The 24,234-nt window shown below is 38.0% G+C and overlaps 1 long non-coding RNA gene across 1 annotated transcript in view; it reads left to right on the top strand.

Moving 5' to 3' along the window:
* LOC149216040 (uncharacterized) overlaps positions 1 to 8,418 on the top strand; it is a 47,397-nt gene extending 38,979 nt beyond the window's left edge. The window contains exon 4 of the long non-coding RNA XR_016251060.1: positions 6,640 to 8,418. This is a non-coding gene — a long non-coding RNA (uncharacterized LOC149216040). The remainder of the gene's footprint in view (positions 1 to 6,639) is intronic.
* The last annotated feature ends 15,816 nt before the right edge of the window (positions 8,419 to 24,234 follow it).

A 24,234-nucleotide genomic window follows, 5' to 3' on the forward strand; every position in this document is an offset into this window, starting at 1 on the left:
ATGACTTTGAATCCACTTTAGACAGTGGAAAACATAAATATTAAACTAAATTGAAAGTTGAGCATGGCATGCATGAATTCAAACTTTATCACTTCTTTTGTTTAATTAGTAGCAATAGAATAAGAGATGGAACACATAAACACACTTACAATGACAAGTAGGAAACACACCATCAACACAATAATCCACAAGAATCCACAATGATGTCTGCAAAACCTTGGCCTTCCTTTTCCTCAAATTGCAGAGATACAAGTAAAATATACAATAGAGCTTCTCCCTCAAGAGTCCAACCATGAAAATGAGCAAGAGAAGGCATAATATAGATCATCTAACTCCTTTCCCCACCTCTAGGGGTCGAGCTCAGCTTCCTAGGAGCAGTTTGAACTAATTCTAAACTAAGCACTAGATAATAGGCAGTCAAAACAACTTGCCTCTAAAACTTAGGTAACCCATCCATGCATTTAATATTCACTATTTACATCAAAGAAACTTCTAGAAGTGTCAAAGGAGAGTAAATGTATCCATGTGCCATGAAAATTATCCAAAAATCCATCATTTACAAGCATTAAGAGTCAACCATAGTAAAAACTGAGTTTTGCAGGCCGAAATGGTCAAACTGGCAAAATTTCCCTGAGTGGTCGCGCCCCTCCCTTGGAGTGGTCGCGCACATTGGCAGCTGTGTTTGAGGGCCTTCCTGGTGTCCAAATCAAGTGCAAGATAGCTTGTTGGAAAGGTCTATGAGTCTACTTTCCAACCCCATTGGAATTTCTGAATTTGGAGTTGATTTGACCCCTCAAAAATCATTTCTCCCAAGGCAGCTTTCTGCAACTCAAAAAAGGGGCAGAAAGTCAAAATTTGCATGTATTTTGAGCTTTTAGAAGTCCAAATCTCCATAAAATTTGAAGTCCATCCATAGGCAAGTGTATTTTTGCATGGCAATTCCAAAAATGTAGAGTTTTCCCCGTTCTGAGCTGTCCCCACGAGTGGTCGCGCGCGGGGTGAGACCACTCCAACGGCCAAAACCTGTAAAATTACACAAAAAATTCACAAATGACAAAATTTTCTCCAAATTTCTTGAAATTTGGGCTGGGAGTCCCCAATCAAGTACCATGCTTAGTCAAAGAGGCTTTGGCCAAAATTTGGAGTGGATCGGGCGTTTTCCTTCGTTTTTGTGCTTTGGCCAACCGTCCTTGGAGCACCTTCGTTCTCGCCGGTATTTTTGACATTTCTCTCAAACCATGACACCTGTGTAAAAAGTGAAAGAGGTTTTTCTTCCTTGGCATGTTGTGGACAAAAACCTCTCTCAGTTTTGCAAAATTCATCTTTGATTGCTCAGAAACAGCTTTTGAGTGAAACTTGTCCCGATGTGTGAAACAAGGGATTTTGTCGAAATGGAGCGAAATGAAGGGGATAGAGGGCTTCTAAATTCTTGGGGAAATTTTTGAGAGTGGGGAGGGATGTTAGGAAGCAGGGGAAAGTGGAATCTCAGAGATTGAGTGAGGGGAAGGGGTCGAAAAGGACAAAACACAGGCCAAACCTAGAAAATTGCCAGGTTGTAGCTAGAAACTAGGGTTTGTGCAAAAATGAGGAATTTGGCGGATCTAAGGGATGGGAAGTGTTTGATAAGGTACTTTAAGGATAGGGGAAGGTGTATGAACATCAGGAAACAAGTTTTGCTGGTGATTTGACCGTCCAAGAGAAATTGGCTTTCAAAACCCTAGGAGAGGGAAATGAACTTGCCTAGGCACAACTGAAGCATGAACAAGATGTAAAATGACCCATTAGATACTGACATGACGATGACAACCCTTTGAATGATGATAGACTCAGCTGAATGATGACATGGACTGACATTTGGGCAAACCCTAGACCTAATGCCTAGTGACCAAATTTTGCTTGAAAACTCTTTGAAATGACAAAATTTGACCTTGACACTTCAAAATCACTTTGTAAGAGCACATTTGATCACTGGAGGAAGGCTGGAAAGACTGACACTAACACCACCTACGTCTCCTAACATAATTGGAAAGAGCTAATGACTGCTGTCTACTTGAGGTTGACTTCTGAAACTGCAAGTGTTTGATTGTTGTTCTCTAGCTTCATCCTCTTCTCCACAAGCATATGGATTTCTATCTCTGGCTTCAACATTGTGAAAGTTTTCTTAGGAGTTTTGTCCCCCATTATCCTGTGAGGACTCCTGTTTGGCACAAATATCGCAGTGTTACATGCTTTTGCCCAAAGAAACATAGGCAGATCCTGATTATGTACCATTGCTTTGGCAAAATTAATGATGGACTGTTGCTTTCTCTTTGCACTCCCATTCTAGTGAGGGTTGTATGAGACTATCATATCCTTCTTGATCCTAGCGTCCTTGTAGAAATTCTTGAAGTCATTGGAGGTGTACTCATCCCCATTGTTTGACCTCAAGACCTTGATCTTCTTGCCTATTTGGTTGTCTACCTGGGCCTTGAAGACCTTGAACCAATTGGAGGCCTCATCCTTTACACTTACACCACCAATATTTTCTTGGAATAGTCATCAATTAATTTGACATAGTACAACACCCTTTACACTTACACCACCAATATTGGTCCACACACATATGAATGGATAAGATCCAAGATCCCCTTTGACTTACTCTAGCTGCTTTGAAAACAACCTTGGTATTCTTGCCAAGTGCACGCCCTTTGCAATGCTCTGCTAATCAATACTGTGATTTGGGAGACCAGTGACAATCTCCCTTAGGATTGGAAAAACTGTGTAGCGCAACTGTCCCAACCTCCTGTGCGACGACTCGCACAAGTTGTCACTCCTATGTACCAATGCCTAAACAGGTTTGCCTTTCAACTTGTATAAGTTGATCTCTCTAACCTCGATGTTCACTACTATGTCTGGGCTAGGATCTTCTTGATGGATGAGCACGTGTCCACACCCTAACATGACCTCATATCCTTTGTCCACCATCACTAAGACTGAGAGGAAATTCTTGTACAATTCTTGTACAAACAACATGTTCTTGGCTTCCAACGTTCCTTCCGACTTGAGTTGGAACTTTCTCCATTAGACTGCTAAGCAACTCTGATGCTTTTGTCATGTGGCATGATGCAGTAGTGTCCAAGTACCAAGCACTTTTGGTGATGTTGCTGGTAGAGAGACAAGAGACCAATGAGAAGTCCTTCTCGAATTTTGCTGCAAATTCATCAAGTTGTACCTTTATTGATGTTGCTGTTTGTTGCGACTTCCCCTACCCCTTCTTATGGGGACAATGTGATGCATAGTGCCCATTCATGTGGCAAATGAAGCACTTCAGCTTGATCAAGTCCTTCCTTGGTTGTGACCACTCTTTATTGCCTTTGGAACCCTTCCTATTGCTCTTCTTGGCTTGATTGAACAAGGCCAAGTTCTTCTCTCCATCTCATTGCCTGCTGGCCTTAGACTCCTCCCAAACCTCTTTTTGGATGCAATCATCCCAAAGCCTCTCCTAATTGGGAAGCTTCTGCTGAGCATAGACTCTCTTGACAAATGGTTCCGGTGGTTTGGTGAACCCATTCAGTGCCACATTGACGAGTTCTGTCTCATCCACGATATCTCCAATGGCTACAAGCTGGTCTAGTATCTGGTTGATCTTCATGAAGTAGTTGGCAACATTATCGAATGTCGATATCTGGATGGATTTGAGTTTGTTGCTCAATATCATCTTGCTATTCATGTTATCATAGTAAAGGTTCACTAGATCCTTAAACATCTCTCTGGCCGACTGCTTCTTTTCCAAGTGTGGGATCAAATGATCCCTTGCAGTATCCATAATCAATTTTGGCTCAAATGTCCTCATGAGTTGCCTTGAGTGCTGCATCTGTTCAGTGTTGGTACAGGAATAACTTTTTCTGTCATCTTCCGAAAGTCATGTTCTTCTAACGGGAAGGTCACCCTCACTTTACAGGACTAGAATTTAGATGCTCCATCCAACCAGTCTTCATCTTTGAGATTAGTTGTTACCATTCTTAGATTTGATAAAATTAGCTGTGCTAAGTTCTTTTAGCACCCACAAGTTTAAAAATGCTATTGGTTTATAGATCTGCTAAGATCTTTTTACAGATTCGATAGATTTGCTACAATTCTCTGTGGATCTATGTTTTTGGCTCTTTAAAAAAACCCACAAAATTTGAAATCCTGCAAAACCTTTGACTGGTATGCCTTCCTTCTCTTCTTCTGAAGAATGACCACCAAATAACTGTTCGGTGATCTGATCTGTCCTATACGGACTGCTCCTGCTTGCTAATGTCACCCTATAATGTTTTGTCCTCACCTGTCAAGTCATATGCTGTCTTATCCCACTTTCATACTTGTTGCAATCTCCTGTACTTGCTGTCATCACTGTCTCATGCTGGGTACGTATGGCTCTAACACGCACAGTCATCTTTCTTCTGGTCTGTGTCTTGTGCGTTACAGTGATTGCCGTCTACCTGTGCTGTGCAGGTACGGTTGCTGTCATCATCTGTTACCCACATGTGTGCATATGCCGACGTCACCTGTATGGCCTGTCCCACTGTATGGACTGTTGTGGCTCCTGTATGGTACCACTGTGTCTGCAACCTTGACTTTCTGTGGATTTTTATGCAGAAAATAGTACAGCCTTCCTTGCCTCCACAAATTTACTGAATCTGGCTTATTTGCAATACTTGAAAAATTGGTCTCCTCCTCAGAGACAATGCTGTGATACCATGTTAATTTTACTAGCCCCAGCTACTGGCGATTTATTACATAGCAAATCGCTTGCTGCAAAATTTATTAACTGCAGATTTACTAAATAAAAGCACTGCTGGAATATTATCAGGTAAATAAAATATAAAAACATTGATGCACAATTGATCAATCTCATACACATGCACACAGGAAATTATGCCATTCAAATCTGATGCCCGTTAACATTAGTTTTGCAGCATACAAGGGCTTCCCTTTCTGGGAAATTAAATGCCAACTGAGGAAAATTTCAGGCAGCAAAAACTGGATTTTTTCCAGGTGGCAAAACCCTTTTGCTGCTCAGTACTGCAGCAAAAATCTCCAAACCTGTCCTTAGATCCTGCTGGATGCTGGGTTCTTCTCTTGGTGCCGCTTCTTCTCTTAAAATGGAATCTGGACACTTGGATGAATGTCCTTCTCCATCCAAGATCCTCACTATCTCACTGTCTTGTGGTCACTTGATGTGTCTTTTTTGTAAGTTTTCCTTTTGTAAGTTTGAGTTATTGATTGAATCCAAAACCCTAAACTTCAAAGTGATTGACAGTTAAGATTTTCAACTTCGCTTGAGATCAATGGTTGAGATTGATTTAATTCATTAATACAAATAATCTTTGCATTTAATTAGAATAACTCCCTTTTCTTATAAAAGGAAATTACTTAAATAATTCCTTAACTAAAGTGACTTGCTAAGGCTAAAGGTCCTTTGGACAACTTCCACCTGTCTAGATACTTGGACCTGTGTGGAACTACCCATCAGACGCTACTATCATTGTGATGGGAATATACAAGGACAATGGAGAGGAAAAGGGAAAGGAGAAAGTCTTGTTTTAATCCCCTAGATGAGTTAAAAATGGAAGAGAGTTCATCATTTACAAGGAAAACAAAAGGTGCTATTGAATAAGCATTCTTGGATTTTGTTCAATCAATGTCAAATAAAAAACTAGGGTTATAACTTATAAGGCTTTTCAGGAAACCCTAGTTCATTTTATCATAAGCTTTTTCCAGCTCTAATTTGAGAAGCATACCCCTCTTTTTTGATTTAAGAGATTGGATTGTTTACCAGCTAGAAACTGGTTTTGTTCTTTTGAGGTGAGGGATTGGGGGAGATGCCTGATCCTTGTGCCTATGATTTTACACAATGTTATGAGTGGTGATATGGGTTTCTAGGTCCCTAAATCTTCTGCAATATCAACTTTTGGAATGAGAGAGCGATATGTTGTTTTTGAGCTTTACGAATTTCACATGAGGATCTTGTTTCTGCAACCATTGTTAGTAAAGTCTGTGTGGATGATGTGCCACATCTTTTAAAAGATGCTCACTGGGAAGTCATCTGGTCTGGCAGGCCTGGCCTTTTTCCATATAAAAAAGTACAGATCTGCGTTCCTACATCTTGATAGGTTCCATCATCACGCTATTGTCTTCTTGAGCGATGGTCTTGTGGTTTATGGAACCTATCAAGATGTGGGAACTCAGATCTGTATGGTTGTTCTTGAGCGATGGATTTGGGGATGATGGATAAGACCCAATTTTGCTCATTTGAAAAATTTGACCCCTGATCTGGTAGGAGGGACTTGAGAAATCTAGACACTTGTGTTTTTGTAGATGCTTGGTCTTGTATTATGGAGTCGTTGGCTTTTTTATACTAGGAAATTTGTTTCATCTCTTATACTATGTGGATTTATAGAAAGAGTTTGTACTCCGATCTGCTTTTGGGATCTTTGTTTCAAATATTCTCCTCTAGCATAAATTTTATTCAAGGCTAAAATTTTTACTGCTGCTTTTGTTGGAGTGGGTCAGTGAAACTTGCGTTTTCAAATTCACGTTGGATGGTTTTGATTGCTTTTTCAAGAACAAATTTCTGCCTGAAAGTGTTCATAAATCTGGATTTGTTTTATCCAGGGACGAATTTTTGCTGCTGCTTTTTCTTGGAGTGAGTTAGTGAGACCTTCATTTTCAATTTCATTTTGGATCGCCCAGAGACTGGTCTCAATTTCAGGGTTGCCCTTGGTTAAGATACTGGGAGACTGGTTTCATACTAAGAGATATTTCAAATTCAGCAGCATCCCTGAAAGATTGTGGAGAGACTGCAGCCATACTACACAAAGCCCTCCTCAGCTCACTCCTCTTTGCTCTCAATAATCATATATGTATTCCTTGAAAAAGCCACGATAAAAAAGATTCCCGTGACTAAAGGAATCCTTTTCACTGCGTTATTGCAAAGGCTGTCTTTTCACATTTCCAGATATATTAGAATCGTTGCTCCCATGGTAGCATAATAAATAAAGATCATTGTTCAGCACAAACAATAGCTATCCATACTTTCATCTGCATGGGAAGAGTGTAAATAACGCTTGTTGGTTAGTTGTCTGCTGAAGGATTACCTTTATCGATATTTTTTTTTTTAATTCTCTGTAAGTTACATGATTTACCTGTTACAAGATGTTGTTGGGTGTTGACATCTTGCTGAAGGCAAGTGGCACCAATGATGTAGATATGTAGATTTATTCTTTCATGTGTATATCTAGTGAAATACATATATGGGGAAGATCTTGAAATTAGAGGCATATAACCACTTCCAAGGTAAACACGAGATTGTTGGAGATCATTCTTGTGAACCTAAACTTCAGCTAAAATGTCACAGTTCCTGTCTCTAGAAGTTAGCAGTTATCGGCTAAACACACATGGGAACCCTAGCATGAGTAAACAAGAGAGCTTAAGTTGGTTGGCTTGCTTTTATCAGTTTCTAATTCATTTCTCTTGCATGAATGCGACAGAAAGAGCATCGTTTGAAGAAGAAGCATGTCACGAGACTTAGCAACTATCTTATTGGTAATGGAACAAACTAGAAAAAACAAAATAATTAGGAATGGAAAGTTGGAAAGACATTTTTTGTGTAGGTACTGTCAGCACTGCTGTGCAATGCTGATTCTCTAATTGGTTACGTTCAAAAGGAAGCTCACATTGGCCGCTTTTTCCTTTTTCCTTCTATCCCGCTTTCTATCTATCACCCCCATTTCTCTATTTTCTTTCTAAGCCCGACATATTAAACCCCTTTGGCCTTAAGCCATGAGCGCAAAACCACAAAGCCACCTTAGAACCTCACCAACATGACCTCGTGCGCTCATGAACCCCTCGCTGAATCCTCGCCATTGGTCAGTCCCCGCCAATCCGATGGCTTTCATCGAGCCCGCTAAAGTAACCTACTCGATCATTTCCCACCGTCCGATCATCTCCATAAAGATCCAACGACATTCGCTCCCATTCGCTCTCATAAACTCAGGGCAAATGAAATGAATTCTAAATTCATGCAAACAATTTTTATTGATGGTTGTAAAGGAAAAGAAACCTGATAAAACCAACGTATTTGAGAGTTGTGATGCTAAACAGCGCGCTGATTTAGAAAAAGTTGTTTCAGAATATGATATCTTGTTTCAAGAACCTAAAGGTCTGCCACTTAAAAAGGAAATAGTGCATGATATTAATTTGCAGCAAGATGCTCCATTGCCTAACATCGGAATGTACAGGTTGTCCGCTTTAGAGAGTGCAGAAATCAAGAAGCAAGTACATGAGTTGCTCGAGAAGGGGTTCATCAGACCTAGCACATCAACAAGTGGGTCTCCAATTATTTTGGTGAGAAAGAAAAATGGCTTGTGGAGAATGTGCATTGATTGCCGAGCACTGAATAAGATAACGATCAAAAATCGTTATCCCCTTCCTCGCATAGGTGATCTATTAGATCAGTTGAAAGACGCTGTTTATTTTTCCAAGTTAGACTTGCATAGTGGATATCATCAGGTCAGAGTTGCAGAGCAAGATGCATGGAAGACTGTTTTTAAAACAAAGCAGGTATTGTATGAGTGGTTGGTTATGCCTTTTGGCTTAACTAATGCTCCTGCTACTTTCATGAGAATAATAAATGATGCACTCAGACCTTTTCTTGATGATTTTGTTATTGTATATTTGGATGACATTCTTATATTCAGCAAAACGAGGGAAGAACATTTAAAGCATGTTAAGCAGACACTAGATGTTTTGAAAAGTGAAAAACTTTATGTTAAACTCTCAAAATGTGAATTTGGCAAAACATCTTTAAATTATTTGGGTCATATAGTAGGGGGTGGTGAATTGAAGATAGATCCCTCTAAGGTTGCAGTCATTGTAAACTGGCCTAAACCCAAATCTGCTGCAAAAGTTAGAAGCTTCTTAGGAGCAACACAATATTGGAGAAAGTTTATTTCTAACTTTGCTTAATTGCAACTCCCTTGCATGCTTTAACAGGATTGAACAAGGTGTTTCAATGGGGAGGCAAATAGCAGAAAGCCTTCGACACCTTGAAAGAAAAGATTAGTACAGCACCAGTACTAGCACTGCCCGATCTTCAAAGACCATTTGAGATTCAGATGGATGCCAGTGACTATGCCATGGGAGCAGTGTTGATGCAGCACGGTAAACCCATATGTTATCATTCTGAGACATTTAATACTGAGGTCAGAGTTGCAGAGCAAGATGCATGGAAGACTGTTTTTAAAACAAAACAGGTATTGTATGAGTGGCTGGTTATGCCTTTTGGCTTTACTAATGCTCCTGCTACTTTCATGAGAATAATAAATGATGCACTCAGACCTTTTCTTGATGATTTTGTTATTGTATATTTGGATGACATTCTTATATTCAACAAAACGAGGGAAGAACATTTAAAGCATGTTAAGTAGACACTAGATGTTTTGAAAAGTGAAAAACTTTATGTTAAACTCTCAAAATGTGAATTTGGCAAAACATCTTTGAATTATTTGGGTCATATAGTAGGGGGTGGTGAATTGAAGATAGATCCCTCCAAGGTTGCAGTCATTGTAAACTGGCCTAAACCCAAATATGCTGCAGAAGTTAGAAGCTTCTTAGGAGCAACACAATATTGGAGAAAGTTTATTTCTAACTTTGCTTAATTGCAGCTCCCTTGCATGCTTTAACGGGATTGAACAAGGTGTTTCAATGGGGAGGCAAATAGCAGAAAGCCTTCGACACCTTGAAAGAAAAGATTAGTACAGCACCAGTACTAGCACTGCCCGATCTTCAAAGACCATTTGAGATTCAGATGGATGCCAGTGACTATGCCATGGGAGCAGTGTTAGATGCAGCACGGTAAACCCATATGTTATCATTCTAAGTCATTTAATACTGCAGTAGTTAACTATTCCACATATGATAAAGAATTGTATGCATTAGTACAGAGCGTGATAAAGCGGAAATATTATTTGATGGGCAAAGAGATAGTTATACATATTGATCATCAACCACTTCAATATCTACACTCCCAAACTAAGTTGCAGCGATCAAGAAACTATAGATGGATGGGTTTTCTACAACAGTTTCATTTAGTCATCAGATATAAAAAGGGCATACACAATAAAGTTGTAGATATGTTGTCTAGACCAACTATCAGTGCATCTACTATACTTAATCATAATTCAGTATTGCATGAGAGCTACATTGAACAATATGCTCAAGATATAAATTTTAAAGATGTATATGCAACTTTAAGTCAAGGCAAACGAGTAGAAGAATTGGATTATCATATTAATGACCAACTCTTGTATCATTTGGGAAAGCTATGCATTCCACAAACTGAAAGAGTAAAGATAATTCAAGAAGCACACACTTCTCTAATATCAGGGCACTTTGGTGTAAGTAAAACAGTTACACTGCGGCAAAGATTTTGTTATTGGCAAAAAATGAATGAGACAGTTTCTAGATATGTAAGAGGGTGTACCATGTGTGATAAAAGCAAACCCAACAATAGAAAACTAGGTTTGTACACTCCACTACCAGTTCCTTCTCATCCTTGGGAAAGTGTTTCCATGGACTTTGTTGGAGGACTGCCTAAATCTAGGAAAGGTCATGACTATTTATATGTTGTTGTGGATAGGTTCAGCAAAATGTGTATTTTGATACCTTGTAACAAACATATTACAGCGGAACAAACTGCAAAGTTGTTCTTTCAATATGTATGGGTTCATTTTGGATTACCCATTTCCATTACATCTGATCGAGATACCCGATTTGTTGGGAAATTTTGGTCAAGTTTGTGGGAGTTGATGGACACCAAGCTGAAAAAGAGCACAATGTTTCATCCGCAAACAAATGGCCAGACAGAAGTGGTCAACAGGACAGTGATCCAGTTGCTCAAAGGTTATTGCAGCAAGCATCCCAAACTTTGGGATGAACATTTATGTTATGTGCAGCATGCTTACAACTGAGCAAAACATTCTTCTACACAGAGATCTCCTTTTGAGACCTGCTTTGGTTTCACAGCAAGGTCTCCCTTGGATTTTGTCTTTGGTAAAGACATAGCAGTTGATGGACACACTGATGTGGACAAGGCAACCAAGTTCATTAAACAAATCCAAGAGATTCACTAGGCAGTATAGGAACAACTAGAAAAGAGCCAAGCTAAGTACAAGGCAAGGCATGACAAGCATCAGATGGAGCATAGTTTCCAAGTTGGTGATCAAGTCTAGTTGTATATCAACAAAGACAGAATGCAAGGTGAAGGTAAGAAGATGAAGCCAATAAGGTATGGACATTTCAAGATACTTGAGAAAATTGGTGAGAATGTTTTTCGCCTTGATCTACCCGCTTACATGCACATCTACCAGTTGTTAATGCAGACAACATGAGACGTTTTGAACCTTCATTAATTGAAGATCCCGAAGAGCAGAGTCAATTGCCTTCTATTGATGGTCTGTTACCTGAATATCTTAATGAATTGCAGGAAAATACAATTCTGGACAGGAAGGTAAGAACCACGCGCAGAGGAAATGTTGAGTACCTCTGGATTGGACTCAAAAGTTCAAAGCCAAGCAGTGTGAAATGGATAGAAATTGAGCAAGCAAGGAAACAATACCCTCACTTGATTGATGCTTAAAAGAAAGCCAACCTTTGGTGGTCCAAAATCTTTTTCAGTGGGAAGGTCGTGATCAGAATTGGATCCTAAAACATTCTCTAAGTTTTCATGACTGATTCAAATTATACTAAAAAAGTTCAAGTCTTAAAATCATCAAAGCTATCAGAAGGAATCCTTGTGACAGTTGCAATTATGGCCAGAGTGGAGCAACGAGGACCCTCGGTCGAGCGCGCTGACCGTTGGCCCATGGTAACGCGCGATGGCACAAAACTAACAAAACGGGAGGCCAAATCAAGAAACGGGGGTAGTTTCTAATACGCGATTAGCGCTAAGGCGTCCCCCTTAGCGAAGGAAAGTCCCCAAGCGTCCGGACCCGAAAACGCTAGAAAATTCATAAAAGTAACAGTTTCGGTTCCATAGCGCAAGATTCCCCAAAACCGGCAAGATATCAGAAGGCTTTGAGGCGGTAAGCAATTTTGGCTACGTTTCCCTTGATGCTACACACCGAGCGACACGCGTCCAGCAGATTGTAAACCGCCCGCATCGGACGAGTAAACGTTGTGCGACTTGTCTGCCCGATATGAAGGACGACTGTAGGATCTGGTGGGCCCAGATCAACGACAAAGATTTGTCCCGATGATTGACCGGATTTGATAGGTTAAAAAGCAAGATGACAAAGGATTTGAAGTCCAGCGTGGACGATGAGTTGGCAAAAGAAACTAACGACCATTCGAGTATGATTCAAGGAATCTGACACCCAGTTCAATAGCAAACAGGTGGCCACCTCCCTGTGAGGCATTACCCAACGATGATGACGTAGAGCAGAGAGATTCGAACAGACTAAGGACAGGGAAACCAGAAGGTCAGGAAGCGGAAACGAGCAATCAAAGGCAGACTGGCTTTAAAGCCATGAACTGACAGAAGCAAGACACACACACAGAGGCAGAGAGCGAAGGGACACAGAAAGCCCATAGCAGAGAACATAGAGTAAAAGTCGAGCTGACCTGAAGGCAACATCGAGCTAGACAGAGCCAGAGAGAGTCAGAGAGTGTGTACTCCAGTGAAGGCTTGAGAGGTTCAAGCAAACTCCTCGGTATAGGCCTGTCATACTACTGTGACCCTCAGAGGTCGAGTTTCAGTAAGGAGAGTCTATGCACTCCATTCCTACTGACCATTATTTGTTAGTGAGACTCGAATCGAGCTCACTGTTGTAAAAACTCTGCTTGAAAACATAATAGAGAGGCCACCACTGAAGGCTGGACCAAGAGACGTAGCTCAGGAGCATTGGGTGAACTCCTTAATAAACTTGTTTTGTTTACATGTTTGACTGTTATGTTTTCTCTGATTGCCTCAGTGTCTATATATTCTTGCAATCTTATCGATCCATTTCATAAGTAACATATGCAAATCCATGCACATGAATTTGTAATACCTTTAATTCTTTATCCTAGATAAATACCAAATCACGTCTTTTGAAATGCAATTGCTCACATGAAGATTTTAGCCAAGGTCGTTGCCATCTGATGAAGCAATCTACACTATGGGTTGAGATTCACTCTTTGGTGCATTTGTTGTGTAACTCTAGAATTTATGCATACTCATTATTGTGAACTTCCTCTTCAAAAAACATTCTTGTGGTTGCGTTGAATATAGATGGCACATTATCCACACATACTTATTAGCAGTTGTAGAGAAAACAAGATACTCATCTAAGTTATTTACATCTCCTTCCATCCCTTACCTTGTGAAAAAGGCAAGTTTGTAGTTGGTAAGTAGATCATGGTTAGATTTATTGTTGCTCAACAAGCTATCCACTCCCTCAAGGCCATAAATGAAGGATATTCTTCTAATCTAGACCTTGCAAAATCTTACGATGACGTGAAACTGCATTCCTCAAAAAATTCCTTTTAACTCTAAGCTTGATCAAAAATTGGTTAAGTGACCCAAGATTGCAATCTAACAACCTCTTTTGTTGTCCTTCTAAGGGATGAACCCTCTAATTTTTTAAAATCATCTAGGGAATTAAAAAAAGGTTGTCTCATTTCTCCTTTCTTCATCATCATCCTTGCAAACTCCCTAGCAAAATCATCCCTCATGCACAATCGTCGCAGAATTTGGAATGTTTAAAATCACATTAGATTGTGATCTTATTTCATATCTACAATTTATAGGTAATACAAATACACTACTAGAATTGGATAGTGTAAAGGCTAAAGAAATAAACCATATAATCAAAATCTTGGAGAAAGCCACAAGCTAGATCATCAACAAAGACAAATAAAAATAAATTTTGCTTGGGGACCAAAACAAAGCAAAAAATTGACCATGCTAGGATTTATAGAAGATACTCTTCCTACTTTATTCTTGGGTTTCTCCTAGAAGATGGAAGATGGAAGACATATTGTAAAAAATTGGAGAGATATTATTGATAAAATCAAAAAGAATTTTCCCTATCCCTAGTAAATAGAATTTCTTCATTCAATATGCCCTCTTGGCTATGTTTTGGCACCAAAGGAGTGACCAAATATATAGAAAGCAAACCAATTAGAGCAAAATAATAAATCCCTTTGTGAAAAAAAATATTGGAGTGTTAAGTTGGAGTTCTTGCAACGATGACAACTCAAGTTCAAAAAATGGCATTCAATTTATGTATAATTGAACAAATAAAAATAAAAAAACAAAGGTTATTAGTGGAAGGCAAAAAGATCTAGATCATAACCTTAAAGAGTGTTATTTATAAAACATAAACTCAATATCATTAACAAACCAATCCACTTATCCAAAATAGATTGACATTATTACCAACTTTATTGATGCTTTGATATTGAGAATATTGAATTTAGAACCAAGAAGGGCCACTTTAGGACACATAAAAAAAAAACAACTCTAATGGACCAGCCTTGAACCCTATGGTTCAGTGTATAGGTAGTGGAATTATGGGTCTCATTAGTTGAGGACATAGATCCTCAACGTCCTCGTTGAATTCTACATGCTAATAGCTTTCCAATTGCATATTGTCAAACATAATCCATATGCAAAAGTTATACCCTTGGCAAGGTAACTACCAAATTATTCCATGCAAGTCCATGTCACAGTTGTGTTAGCTCACCATAATTCCCACGTGGAGCTAATGGCATAATTGTGTATGTGAATCTAATAGATACTTCTAAAAGCATCACGGAGATTCCAATAGGGTTTTGGGACCATAAACCTAACACTAATTTGAGTTGCAAAACCCTAGCATGGGGGGGGGGATAAGTTCACTTTCTTGAGCCACCAACATTGTTCCAAGAAAGGGGCAATGAGAGTGTGGATGAGACACAAACAAAGCAGAGAGAGAAGCATATTATAGAACATTATAGAATATCATATGGGAGAGACGAGAGAGAAGCATATTATAGAACACCATAGAATATGGTGTCCCATATCTTCACAACAAGCTTGGGTCAGTTTTGTAATATGCACTGTAATCTCCATAAAATAAGAAATAAAAGGCACATTCCTTCATTTTCTTGTTAGCTTTACTACATCACACTTTTAGGGAAAATCTTATGTTCCATGTATGAGTTATCTCAAAGTGATCAAATAATGTAGGTGATGTAACTTTACTCCCCTTGTTTAAATCTTTAAAAATGCAAAAAAGAATAGTTGCACAATCAAGGATAGTCTCATTATAGTCAATGTAGTTATAAATATGCTTTGGTGAACTAATCATTGGAATATCCAAGGAAATTTTGATGATGTTTGTAAATTGAGCAAGTGCTTTTGCACAGGCCTAAGTGTCTAGGCATGCAAAAGTCGCTCAACATCTCCTTAGGAAACTTGCTCTTGTTTTGGTGCACTAATCATTGGAATATCCAAGACAATTTTGTTGATGTTTATAGCTCTGACAGGTACTTCTACATAGACCTAAGCGCCCGAGATCTCCTTAGGAGATTTCTTCAAGTGTGAGCAAGTTGCTAATGTAACTTAACCTATTTTTAACTTAGGAAATCACATAATTAATTATGTTGGCTAATTGAGCTCAAGAAACTTAGGAGAAGTAAATTACTTTAGTAATTATGTTTTAATCTCAATCATTGAATACAAATGAGATGAAATCTAATCTAGGTCATCAATTACTTTGGAGATTAGGCTTAAGGATTTAGCTCATTTAAAGTTATAAAAACAAAGCTAAGAAAAGGAGAAAGACACACCATATAACAGTACTAGCCTTTGAAAGAGGGATTTTCTCAAGTGAGGAGTATGATAGTCTAATATGTTGGGTCCGAGGAAGTGTGGAAGTGCAACATTAAAGATCCAGAGCAACAAAGGAGATTAAAGAAAAAACCTAATGCCTTGTCTTTTGGGTCAAATCTAAGGTATGTTGTAAGTGTATCTTCTTCATTTGGGTCATTATCCCAAGACAAGAGCCCAAGTAGGTCTAGATTTATTGAAGAACTATTAATTGAGCAGAATTTGTTTGCTCTTCTTACTGAGGTTGGTAAAATTTTTGCTTTTGCTAAATGTGTAAAAAATGTAATCATGCATTTATTCAGTAGATCTACAATTTGCTAGGTCAATAAATTGGCAGGCGCTAAGTTCATAAAAAAATTAACATGGTATCAAAGCCCAAAACTTTGAGAATCGATCTACGAATCACATAGGAGGCTAGGTTTTTCCATGCATTGAAAAGTGGGCTAGGTTCAACGAAGCAGCCATATAAGTAACTAGCTTTAATTTTTGCAGTGCAAGATCAATCTACACAGAGGCTTAAAGAAATATTTTGCATAATGTATGGACACAACTACAATTGAAGTTAAAAAAAATAAAGTTAAAAAAATAAAAGATATGAACTAAATAAATGAAAGGGGGAGGCTTCGCAGTTGAGTGGCTCGTCAGCCGAAGTGGTTGGCAAGTCACCCACACCCGACAATAAGACAGATCGTAGCGGTGGCCAGCAGCCACCAACCAACTCCAATGAACCGTGCACAAATCAAACACACAAAGCCCAATCAACAGAGAGATAGATCATGGTGATCAATCTTCTCACAATCAATACAAGTTAGTGGGGCGATTGAACAATTGCAGATGCAATTTGGGTAAAGGTGTTGATTGCCATTGTAGTCGATAACCAACACAACCAAATAGAGAGGGTTGACACTGAGATTTTCACACTTTCAGGGTGACTACAACAATTGTTGGAACCTTAAGCTTGAAGCATATGCAATAGGGTCAGGCTAAGGAGGCAACACATGCCACAAGTTTGAAATAACACAACAAACGCACACGAGGGTTATTTCACCAAGGTGGACACGTGGGCCGACAAGTCAGAGAGTAGAAAAGCAATAAGTCATAGGCATGGAGAATCGGCCACAGCCACGACAATAAAGCCAAGACACCGCAGGTGGTTGCAAGGGTTGCAAACTGGTCCGCAATGCAATTAGGGCTGACAAGGATAGTGCTCGAACATGGGACATGAGTCAAGGGTCTACCAAGAATAGGCCCTTGTAGATCAAGAATCATCATTGGCACAATTTGTAGGTTAGTTGAGGTGAAGAGCAAGAAAACAAGGTCAGGGGCGCTACCAATAGAGATAGGGCTACGCAAGCCAATCATCTAGGAAAGATTTGGCAATAGCCACAATAACCACAAACTATAACCCTACACATCAGTTGTTAGGATTGGGTTATGGAAAATAAATCCGTAGAAAACAAGACAGTGGCATGGTCAAGGCCCTCGAGAATTTGCCAGGCCAACAAAAGAGACAACATGATTGGCAAAGGTCATCCCTCATAGAGGAAGAGGGAGACAATACCATTCAAGGGTGTAATAACATAACCTTTCAATTGAATTAATGTTTTGAGAAGATGGAAACAATCATTCAGAGGTTTGAGGACAGGTTGGAGGGTGCCTATAACTCTAGTCCATAGTTGAGAATGGTCTTGATTCTCATGGAGAACAATCCAAAGTAGTTTGTAAAAACTCAAGTTACACCTCCTATAGATGTTAAAACATTGGTCATCCATAATTTGAAAAATGTGAAAGCCAAACGAATCACCGTTGATGCAATAAAGGATCATGTGATCCCTCACATATCAAGAAAGAAGAGTGTCAATGAGATGGGGACGAATAGCAAATTCAAGTGTTGCAAATCTGCCCTCCTATCTTCAAGAAGGACCTATCTTTGGTGGACATCCTTGTCATGTGAGTGATTCGAATGGAAAATTGTATCAACCCATGGTATTCATCCACCCATGGTATTGTAAGTGGCATCCACCCATGCTATTTATCCACCCATTGTATTCATTCACCCGTGGTATTTGACCATGGTATTGTGACATCCACCCATGGTATTCATTCACCCATGGAATTGACCTGTGGTATTGTAACATCCACCCATGGTATTCATTCACCCATGGAATTGACCCGTGGTATTGTAACATCCACCCATGGTATTCATTCACCCATGGAATTGACCCGTGGTATTGTAACTGAAAATACTATAAGTAACAAGTCACATTTTGTAAAAGGACAGATTGTCCGCCACAATGTAGCCCTTATAGTTATTATTGGTTTTAATAAAAAGTTTCTTTGTGGTTTTATTTACTGTGTGTTCTGTCATTTTCTTTCTAGCATTGCAATTCTTCAGATCTTGGCGGCCTCCCCCACAAGATCCATTAAAATCTTTTAGATCTTGGGGGCCTACCCCCAAGATCCGGATCAGTGAGTTGTTTAGAGAAGAATATGATCGGATGACAGATACAATCAATCATCATCTTTTGTCATTATACCAGTTGATTCCTTGCACAGTAAAGGAAAACAACAACAACAAAAAATCCCAAGAATATGACATTCCACTCTTGTCACTTTGCTAATATCATTTGTCTAAGGGCAGGATGCTTCTGAAATAATGTGATGCTACCTGAAAGACAAACACATGGTTTCACTTGAGAATTCTGAGGTATTCCTTACTTCTCTTGAGGCATCTTCTGTGTCTTCTGACTAACAAGGGAAGGTTGAGTTAGTCTTCCATCTAGCAACTATTTCCATTGTTTTCAGGGTAGTACTAACAATTTGCAAGGGACTCTATTTAGAAGGGGAAAAGGTTACCCAAAATTCCCATATAAATCACTTTTCTGATGGTCACTTACTACAAACTCTAGGAATATTATAGATAGATGATTGTCCTATAGTTGTTTGGATTTGCAGTGGAGCTTGATTTATGGACCAAGTGAATGGTGTGATGTAACCACACATGAGGAAAGCTTATACAAATAACATTCTTAAACAAGCCAACCAAGAGGAAATCTAAAGAATAAATGCCATGCTTGAGGAACTCTACTCAAAGCTCTTCCTCATTTGTAGCTTCACTAGTGATTATCTCCCAAACAGCTTCCTAGATATCTCAATATGAGAATAGATAGCAAGAAGAGGGGGGAGAGATGCCCAAAACCAGGGCGTGTCCAAGGACATTGTACAAATTTGAGACCTTGTTGTCAAACGTGCACAAGAGGCAACAAATTCCTTCACAACTCAACAAGATAGAGCACATCATGCACAAGAAAATCAGAGAATCCAGGCAATGTTAGTTCCCCAAAGTTTGAGACTTGATTTATCAACAAAATAAACTATACCATCCACACTGTCAATGAAATCTTCAATGAATTGCCTTCAAAAGGTCATGTGGCATGTTTCCGCTATGTCAAGCAGCCACACATCTCTCCAAGAAGCAAACGAAGTATTAAAAAAACCTTCATTTACTCTAAAGATGTAATGGACAGCAATATAATGAGCAAATTCAAATGCTTTAACTTTTGTCAAATGTAATGTTTTACCTTTGTCTTCTCCTATTTTATCTTGCTTGTTCTTCTCCCATGGGATTTTGCATCTCATGAGCAAATTCAAATGCTTTAACTTTTGTCAAATCTAATGCTTTACCTTTGCCTTCTCCTATTTTATCTTGCTTGTTCTTCTCCCATGGGATTTTGCATCTCTTTGCCTCATGTCCATACTTGCCACAAGATACAATGAAGATGAAATCTCTCACCTTGATTGTGTATACAATGAAGATGAAATATATATATAAACAAAAAAACCATTGTGTATTGAAGTAACATTGAATAAAACCATAAGAAACTCTAAGAGGGCTCTATATAGTATCTAACTAGTTTATTTTTTTGACAAAACAATTTCATTGAAAAATCAAAATAATGTTAACCTTGGTGTATTATTTAGAGACTATACCCTTTAATCTAACTTGTAGACATGTGACTTAAAAATTAAATATATTTAAATTATAATAGTTTGACAACTACAATTGTGGACGTTTCAACAAAAAAATGTTGAGCATTTGAAACATGTTTATTTTCTTATTGGAAGTATATAATCAATCCTAGGTAGATTACTTGATGGTACATTATCTAATATAAGGTTTCATATAAAAAATAAATATATGACACCCTAAAAGGGCACAAGAACATACCACCAACGTGCAGTTTTCAAATTCATCTAATAAGAGAAATTCATTTTACAACAAATTATTTGTTTCAAACTGATGTCACAACTTACAAGCATCTAAATTATATTGCTCCAATGACAATGTAAGCAAAGAAATGCCTCATGTTGCATGGAAGTTATGCATTAAATCCAAATAAAAATGGATATTGGATATATGTGCAAAAGAATCTCCTCATATTTAAATGCATCTTGAGAAACATAAAGGGAAAAATGCTATGCCATAGTAGCAAAATGCTCCAATCTAAATGTGTCACTTCTTTTACTACATTTTAAAAAAGGTTGGTAAGATGTGGGAAACCTACCTATATGAAATGTAAATGGATAAAAAATATAATCAACATCTCATTCTCCAATATGTGGTGTAGTGGGGACTTCAATATTATAGAACTTTATTCTTTTAAGATTAATTTGACATAAAAATGCAATACTTTAACTTTAATTATACTGGATAAAAATATATCATGTTGGACTTCAAATTTGTTTTGTCATAAACATGTTTATGCTTTTGATTCTTTATATTTTTAATCTTTAGCTATGTTTAGTAGGTTTGGGATTAAAATAAATATATACTTTTTAAAATGATGGGGAGATTAGATTTGAAAAGATTTGTCATAAACATGTTTATGCTTTTGATTCTTTATATTTTTAATTTTTAGCTATGTTTAGTAGGTTTGAGATTAAAATAAATATATACTTTTTAAAATGATGAGGAGATCAAATTTGAAAAGATTTGTCTACTCTTGTTTGCACCTAAACAAAGCAAGGTGCACTCTACAATATACTCAAATTTGGATTAAGCATAATGTGACTAAGTTAAATTAAGTAACATTATTAAACTTAAAAAATTATAAATTAAGTTTACATTAAAACAAATATATCAAAATAATAAATAATTATTGTTTTTATAATTGAAATATTTTCCCATAAAATATTTAAATAAAAGTTTTTTCAGATTTGATCTTTCGCCACTTGGTAGATCACAAGATGGATCTAAGTTGCTTTAATTATTAACTTTATTTTTTGTTTTTAATTTTATTTTGATAAAAATGGCAATGTTTGTATTAATGAAACAAAACCCACTGGTCAGCTCTGCGAAAGAGAGTCTAAACCAGAAGGGTTTGGCTCTGCAGAACGCTCTACATTGTCCACGTACATTACACATTAAATAGGAAACATGGTTTTAGGGAAGTTAGAACAATAACCTAAGAAATAGAAACTAATTCCTATCCTGAGGTCACGTGAACCAACTCAAACTATTCTAGGATATTCTCCATTATCTTCAACACTCCCCCTTAATGGAGAAGATGTACACAAATATGCCCAAAATCTCCCTAAACATTCCAAACTTAATCCTGCCAAGAGGCTTAGTGAAAATGTCTGCAACATTATCACATGTACTACAATATACCAAATGGATTTCTTTTGATTGCACTTTCTCCCTGACAAAGTGGAATTGTGTATCAATGTGTTTAGTGTTTTTTTGAAACACCGGATTATTAGCTAGTTTGATTGTCGCATTTGATTCTTGTTGCCTTTGTCTATTCTTCCCCATCATCCTGGAGAAGTCTTTGCAACCAAACTGCCTCACAAATTGTTGCACACATGGCTTGATACTCTGCTTCCGTTGAAGACAAGGAGACTGTGTTCTGTTTCTTGCTGCTCCATGTGATCACCCCAGATCCGATGCTGAATGCATAACCTGTCATGGATCTGCGATCATCTACATTTCCAGCCCAATCTGAATCTGCTAGCCATGTCAATCTAACATCAGAAGAGTCATTGTAAATAATGTTGTAATCTACAGTACCTTGTAGATACCTCAAAACACTTTTCGTTGCAATCCAATGGCTTTCATGTGGCTTGGACATATATTGGCTTAGCACACTGACTGCATAAGCCAAATCTGGTCTGGTGGTGGTTAGGTAGATTAAACTCCCAACCAGTTGTTTGTAAAGTGTCGCATCTGCCGCTTTGGAGCCATCTTCACTCTGCAATTTGATGTTCTGTTGTAATGGTACTGCTGTAGGCTTACACTGATCCATCCAAAATCTCTCTAACAGTCCTTTGACATATTTTCCTTGGGACAGAGATGTTTGTCCTGAATCTCTCTAGAGCTCAAGACCCAAACAATATCTAAGTTCACCAAGGTGTTTCATTTCGAACACCTGTGACATCTGTTGCTTCATTTCTTTGATTAGATAAGTGGCATCACATGTAATAATCAAATCATCTACATACAAAGAAATCAACACTATGTGCCCTTGTTCATCTTGCATGGTATAAAGATTAGGGTCGTTTTTACCTCTGTTGTAGCCAATTTGCAGAAAAATGAAGGGTGCTTGCTTTAGTCCATAAAGAGCTTTCTTTAATCTACAGAATAAATGTTCTTTCCCTTTTTGGACAAACCCTTCAGGTTGCTCTAAATAAACCTCCTCTTTCAACTCTCCATTTAAAAATGCAGACTTTACATCTAGTTGGTGAATCATCCAATGTTTCTTAGTAGCTAAAGCAATTAAAATTCTGATAATATTTAGTTTAGCTACAGGGACGAAGGTTTCTTCATAGTCAATACCTTCTTTTTGTGAATACCCCTTTGCTACCAATCTAACTTTTAGTTTTTCTATGGTTCCATCTGCATTAATCTTCGGTTTATACAACCATTTACAACCTATGATTTGTTTCCCTTTAGGAAGTTCAACCAGTTCCCAAGTGTTGTTCCTAATTATTGATTCATATTCATGTTCCATAGTTGTTTTCCATTCACTACATTCATTTGCTTTTGTATAACTAGAAGGTTAAACAACATTCATCATACTAGTTATAAAAGCATTTTCCCTATATCTTGCAAGCAATTGAGCTTTCCTACCTGATCTCCTAAGAGGTGGGGTAGCTTCAAACCTTGTTTGATCATCATTTTCTTCCTGTTGTTGTTGTTGTTGTTGTTCATCTTCTGCCTTTATCTGTTGTTGATCCTGATTGTTTCCTTCTTCTTCTTCCACTAAGTACGGAATATCCCATTCCTCATTGTGCTTATCAGATTTATCATGATCCTGCTCATGGAATATGACATCTCTACTAACAAAAATCTTGTGAGTGAGGAATTAAATAATCTGTAAGCTTTATGTTGTGAACAACATCCTATAAAAGTACATCTGATGGAATTTGAATCCAGTTTTCTTCTATCTTCCTTTGGAATATGGGCAAATGCCTTAGACCCAAATACTCTTAAGTGTTTTACTGCAGGCTTAAATCCATATAATGCTTCATAAGGGGTTTTAAATTCAAGACTCTTAGTAGGACTCCTATTTTTCAAATAAACTGTAGTATTCAATGCTTCAGCCCAAAAACCATTTGAAAGATTCTTACCTTTCAACATGCTCCTAGCACATTCCACCAATGTTATGTTCTTTCTTTCAGTTACTCCATTCTGCTACGGAGTATGGGGTACTGTGAGTTGCTGTAATATTCCATGGTCTTTACAATACCTGATCAGCTCATCCTTCCTGTATTCTCCCCCTTGATTGGACCGAAGAATTTTTATCTGTTTCCCTGTTTGATTTTCAATCATATTCCTGAACTGCTTAAAGTATTCAAATGTGTGACTCTTCTTACTCAAAAAATATACCCAAGAAAACTTTGTGCAGTCATCAATAAACAGTAAAAAATATAGTGCACCTCATAATGACTTTGTTTTCATGGGTCCACATAGATTTGTGTGCACTAATTCAATTATATCTCTCTGTTTCTTCTCTACTTGAACATGGAATTCTTCTCTATGCATCTTTCCTAATGTACAAGCATCACAATCATTATGCACTTGTTTTAGCATAGAAAAATATCTTACCATTTCCTTTTTCTGTAGTAACAACAAATCATTGTAGCTGATATGACCAAGTCTCTGATGCCACATCTCTTCTGTAGTCAAACTCGCTGTTGTCAAAGCTCGAACTGGTGCTGGTCTTACATCCAATTTGTACAGACCTCCTGTTTGAATTCCTGTAGCAATTGTCTTCATGCCATCTAGCAAAACTTTAATATAACAGTTAGATTTTAAAAATTCAACTTTAAGATCTTGATCTGTAATCATGGATACA

The sequence above is a fragment of the Pinus tabuliformis genome, chromosome 1_1 (genome assembly GCF_031772625.1).
Source record: "Pinus tabuliformis cultivar Carrire ecotype Pingquan chromosome 1_1, CPIR1, whole genome shotgun sequence".
NCBI lineage: Eukaryota > Viridiplantae > Streptophyta > Pinopsida > Pinales > Pinaceae > Pinus > Pinus tabuliformis.